Source organism: Leopardus geoffroyi, chromosome E2 (genome assembly GCF_018350155.1).
Source record: "Leopardus geoffroyi isolate Oge1 chromosome E2, O.geoffroyi_Oge1_pat1.0, whole genome shotgun sequence".
In the NCBI taxonomy this organism is placed as follows: Eukaryota; Metazoa; Chordata; class Mammalia; order Carnivora; family Felidae; genus Leopardus; species Leopardus geoffroyi.
The window spans coordinates 22,607,318-22,613,114 of NC_059335.1; the positions used below are offsets into that span (position 1 = coordinate 22,607,318).

At 47.9% G+C, this 5,797-nt stretch overlaps 1 long non-coding RNA gene across 1 annotated transcript; it reads right to left on the reverse strand.

Annotated features, from left to right (window-relative positions):
* Positions 1–1,978: 1,978 nt before the first annotated feature.
* LOC123578385 lies at positions 1,979–5,137 on the reverse strand. The gene is made up of 3 exons (XR_006702351.1): positions 4,899–5,137; positions 3,007–3,104; positions 1,979–2,908 (listed from the first exon to the last, which is right to left on the reverse strand). It is a non-coding gene; the product is annotated as an uncharacterized LOC123578385 (long non-coding RNA).
* Positions 5,138–5,797: the final 660 nt, after the last annotated feature.

A 5,797-nucleotide genomic window follows, 5' to 3' on the forward strand; every position in this document is an offset into this window, starting at 1 on the left:
CCACAGCCTTGCAAGAAAAGATTTCATTTTGTATATAATTAATAATAGCTTATTCCCCTTTTTTCTTTATTACAGAAGAAAATAAGTTATTGATTTCAACCACAAAGATAACTATTTGCATAACATAGCTGATTATGTGCTGTAACTGGTCCAGATGGAATTAATTTGCTCGAACCATATTATATAATTTTCTTAAACAGGTAAAGATTTCATATCCAGGAATATTTCTAGTTGATTAGCAAAGCCCCTGATCTCATCGCAACTGGCTTAAGAAGACGCATCTTGAATCCCCTGTCCTGCATGGCCAGAAAATGAATTATTTCTAAAACCAATTCCACCAGAGAACTAAGGTACTTTTCAACCATTTGGAGACGGCACAGGAGGGAGGGGGAGAGCGTCTCTTATTCAACAGACACCTGCATCACGCTGCCTCATCCTGCGGCTCGTGGCCTAATTATTTCAGAAGGCTAGTTTCCCACGTCAGGCGTATTCATTTTTAGCCTTGATCACCTCATTTCTCCAGCCTGCAGATCAAGGTGCACCTTGAACCGTACACAATGCTTCCTGGGCCTCCGGGTCAAACCTGTGTCCTTTGCTTTGAGAGTGCCTTCCTTCCAGTCCTCGGGACGAGGAAGCAAGAGGTTCAAGATGGTGTTGCCAAGTACCAGCCTCTCCGCTGGGCCAGTCCACTCCTCTGCCCAGGCTGGAAGGGTATGGCCTGCATTAAAACTCCCTGTGACAGCGATACCCATCCCTGGGCTGCAGGGAGCCCGTGAGCCAGGGGCACACTGCTGTCGGAACGTCTTAGCTCCTGAAAAAAAAATTCTGGAGCAGATCTGACATCCTGCTAAGATGTGATATAACTGGGTGGTGAGCACGTCTGTGTTTATTACGTTATTTGTTTTGGTCTTTATGTTTGAAATATTTCATATTTCATAATAGCCCATAAATCCAAAAATAACTTTGAAGGAAAGGTAGACAGATGAAGGCTTTATCTCGATCAGAACTTGTAAATGACTAGACCCCTAGGTGTCACTTTACATAATAACTGTAAATATAAGGGTAATAATGCATTTATTTGTATTTATAGTTAAGGGGCATTTATGATTTAACTGAAATGTTGCAGGAAAAGATCTGGCTACTTTCTGTTAAGGGACAACACTGCAGACTTAGAGGCTGTCTTGCATAGTTGAGGGGTTAGGCCAGATGGCTGGAGTCCTCTGCCCCAAGTCCAGAGCAGTCAAGTTCAAAGTCTCCTGGCCTCTAGGGAATTTATCTCCAAATAACCCTTGAATAACCTATGACTCACCCTCCCTCCCCTGCTTGGCACACTGACAATTGATCAGTTTTATAGAATTGGGAAGTTCAACTTAGGTTTTGCCAAAAACAGAGACCTGTATGAAGCCTGTCCCCAAGGCACAGCAGGCTGTGTTACTCTGCATTTCAGAGTCCCAGACAAGCTCCAGATCAGAGAGGCAGTGTGAGAACTTTAATCAAGAGGGCCTGGGAGCTCTCTGGAGGTTTTCAGCAATCTGGTAGCGAAGGGTCTTAAATCCCAAATTGTCCCTCGAAGAGCCCAGGGTCAACCACTCACCCAGCATTATGCCGACTTGTGCCCCCTTCCAGACACATCTGGACAAGGTGTGGCCCTCACCAAGTAGATCAGGAGCATAAGCTAACTACCACTTCCCGGAGAAGAGCAAATCAAGACATTGTCCTAAGTGATAAGACCTTCTGTATGCTTAGAGAAAGCAATTTGTGCTTCTACAACCCCACCTCACCCCCAGGATGGCCTCGTCCTTGGCTCAGATGTGTGTGGAAACGGGGCTAGAAAGCAGGCATTTGCACACGAAGGGAGCATGAATGACGATGTGAGTTTACATCACTCCCCGAGCTTCTGTACATGTGGAGGAGAGCCTCGATCCTTGGAGAACAAAAAAGGAAAAAAAAAAAAAAAAAAAAAAAAACAAGAGGGGACTTAATAGAAAAAGATCTTTTTATTAAAAAACCATGAATACAACCGCATTCATTCAACCTTAGAAATGTTGTGATGGCTTTTCGGCACGGCGATGTATTTAGATGGGAATATGTCATTAATATAAACAGCAGAAAAGAAACTATTAAAGTAACACAATTTAAAACCGAGCAAACCCGAGTGTTTGATTAAAGTTTTTATACATTCTGTACACATGAGCAGGTCACAGAGAACCCTAATATTTTTGTTGATTTTTAATTTGCTCAAGGTGTGATATCTGAAATGTTAAAATTTCACTAATTTGTATTTGAAATTAGGAGGCAGATCCAAAAGGAGGATTTTCAGTCTGATTTTTCTCGACTGTCTTTAGATGTTCCAGAGAAGTCTACAGCAGAACAGTAACTCAACCTAATGTCAGCCTGAGCAAGAGGCAATCTCCCCTCCCTACGTGCTGTAAGGCAGTACACATTTGCTGGAGTTGCATTGAATGTAAATACATATGGTGAATATTAACTTTGACGATGGGGCCTAATTCCATATATGTTTTAATGCCTGCCTATTCCTGTAGAAGGTTTCTAAATTTTAAAAAATCCCCAGTTCCTCCGGTCCTGTACTACACATCATGTCCTCTTTAGTGGGCAGGTTTATTTTTCCGTGATTGATAATTAGCCGACTGGTTTCCCCCCCCCTCCCAGGAATGTAGGACCTCTGCCATGGGCTCAGGAATGCCTCCCCCCACCCCCGTTTGTGGCCAGGCAGGGCCCATTCTCTCCAGGAGAGTCGCGTGCTCCTACGGTCTGGTTCATTCCTCTCATCAGAGGCCTGTGCCCAGCCCATACTGGCTCCTCGAATGCCATCATCTGGTTCCGGATTTGGGCACACACTTTCAAAACCATCTCCTGCAGAAGACTGGCAGATGTGTGGGCTGGTGGGCTGGAGGGGGACATCAGACATGTTTGTCACAGAGCTGGGAGCCCGGACACCGCCCCCTCAGCAGACAGCAGCTCACCGGCCTCACGGAAATAACTTACTGTAATACGACGATTTGGATGGCCAAATTACAGCAACCCATCTTTATTCCACTCACAGCCGCTGGAATTCTGATATGCTGACACCCAGAATTATTGCTCTGTCATTAAAAAAAAAAAAAAAAAAAAAAAGAATGAGTGGTAATGTTTTGAGCGTTCCCCTCCGAAATATCTGATGATGGCAGCACAGGGTGGCCACGGGGTGGTCGCCGGATGCATGTGGTTGGGGGAGGGTGTCCGTCTCTCCACGGGCGTCAATGCAAAGTTCTTTTGTGGGCAGCCTCAATCTGAGTGTGAATCATCCAACGGGCCTCATCTGAGTGAAATACCTTTAAGACTTCTCCTTCTTAAACTCTTAGAGATCTATCTTGTCTGCGGCAAGGAGCCTCATTTTCATGTTGGAACAGATGGGGCAAAATTGTCATTAACAGAAACTGACAACTCTAAAACTGAAATATAGATTTAGAAAGGAATCTAATGAATTAAATCAATGTTATTGCAGTGAAAGCCAAAGAAATTATTAGTGATTTGTAAAGTTACCCTGTATTTTAACCTCCGTATATTTTAGTCTGGGCCATTTTAACATTCACAATCCTTTTTCACTGGCGTGGTTAATGTCTAACTGAGCAACACACTCATCTTAATTTATCTTCCCCTCCTGGTACCGTGACTGCAGGATGGCCGAGACCCATCCCCGGACGCTCCCCAGTTCTTGTCTGGAGCCCGGAGGAGCCCCGCACCCCACACGCAGAGGCCTTGTCGTGACCTTGCAGGGTCTCTCCGGAAATATGCAAGAATGGGCTCACGGTATTTACTTTTTATTTTTATTTTTTTTAGTGAGGAGAATCTGATTTTTAAAACAACCCCAAACTCTAAGGCTGTTTTAAGTAATAAATGGGAGGAAAAACATTTCCAGCTGTCCAATTTTTAGATACTTTTCATGATCATATCAAACCAATTACAAAAACCAAACCCAGAACACCCTTGGCCTTCCCGCTGCCTAAACCCCGAGGGAGAACAAAGGAAGAGCGTCCTGGGCTGCCAGTGGGTGGGGGTGGGGGCTGGGGGCCCGGGATCCCTGAGGGTCACCCTGGGCCTGCCAGACCTCCAGGAGGAGGAGAGGGCCTTGGTCTGCTTCCCTAGCTGCACAGGGGGCCCCTAAAATATTCACTCATTCAGCAAGTACTAACGGGTACACATTCAGTGCAAGGCATTGTTCCAGGGCCGGGGACACAACAGTGACCAAGATGGACAAGTTCTCGGGGTTCTGAGGCTTCCTTTCTGGTTGGGGCAGAGGTGGGAGACACATAGTAAACAAGTAAACAAGTGAGATCATCTTAGTCAGTGATAAGAACCAGAAAGGAGATGAAACAAGGGTGGCTTATCAGGGAGGCCTCTCAGAGGAGGAGATATTTGAGCAGAGACCTGGAAAGGAACACAGCTGTGTAGCAACCAGCCATGTGGAAGACTGGGGGGCGGGAAGCCTTCCTGGCAGCAGGGACAGCAAGTGCAAAGGCCCTTGGGTGTGAAGGAGCACGTAGTTTGCAAAACAGAAAAAGGCCAGTGTGCCTGGAGCTCAGTGAGTGAGTGACAGGCAAAGACCGGGAGACAAGATCTTGTGGGGACACCCAGAACAAGGTAGGGAAGAGGCAGACGGCTTCACGGGCCTCTCTCTACTCTAGAATCCACCATCTCTGGGATGAAATGGGAGAGGCCCACCTCCTGCCGCTCACTGAGGCCTCCCAGAACTGGATCCAGAGCCAGGGGGTCCTGACCTCGGGCAAGCCATGTCCTGGTACCAGCCAGCCTTGCCCAGACCTCCAGCCTCGCGCTCCCTTCCGATCCATAGGAATCCGTGAAATCTGTGCCTACTGAGTGGAGTCTGGGCTCCTCACCTGAACATTCAGGACCGTGACGGGAAGCCCGGGCCACCTCCATTAGCATGCTGCAGACAGCTGGCCTGTCCTCCGTCCTTCCCCCACCGCTATCCTCCCTCATCTGTCTTCGTGGACACTTCACTCACTGTCCCAACACCAGCTCAGATGTCACCTCCCCTCCCCATTAACACTGCTCTGGCTTCCCCTGGTCTTCCTGCCCCTAGGGCACCTCAGCCACAGGCGGCCTGAGCTCAGATTTTCCTTCTCCCACCTTGACCAGTTACTACAAGCAGCTGCAGGGCAGGCTGTCTGGGTCCATCCTTCCATCCAGAAACCGGGGCACCGCCCTGCCCCATGCCTCACCCTGCACGGCCCGCCCCAGGAAGTCCTGGCGGTGCTGTCCCCCCACCCCCCAGCATGCCCCGGGTGAGACCCTCTTTCTGTCATCCCTACTGTTTCCACCCTCGTCCAGGCCACCATCAGCCCTGGCCTGGGCCGGGTCCCTGCTTGCTCCCGCACAGTAGGACTCTCTCTGCAGTCATACAGGGATTTGGGTGTGCGGTAAAATCTACATAACATAAGCTGACCATTTTAACTAGTTTTCAGTGTGCAGTTCGGTGACTTGTGCAGCCATCACCCCCAGCCATCTCCAGAACACCTTCTTTTCACAAAACTGAAACTCTGCCTATTAAATATTAACTCCCCTCCTCCCCCTACTCTGCCTGGCAACTCCCCTTCTACTTTCTGTCTCTTAGGAATTGGGCCATTCTAGGGACCTCACATGGGTGGGATCATATAAAATCCATCCTCGAGTGACTAGCTCATTTCACTGACCATGATGAGGTCTTCAAGGCTCATCCATGCTGTAATGTGTGTCAAAGTTTCCTACCTTTTTAAGGCTGACTGATATTCCTTCG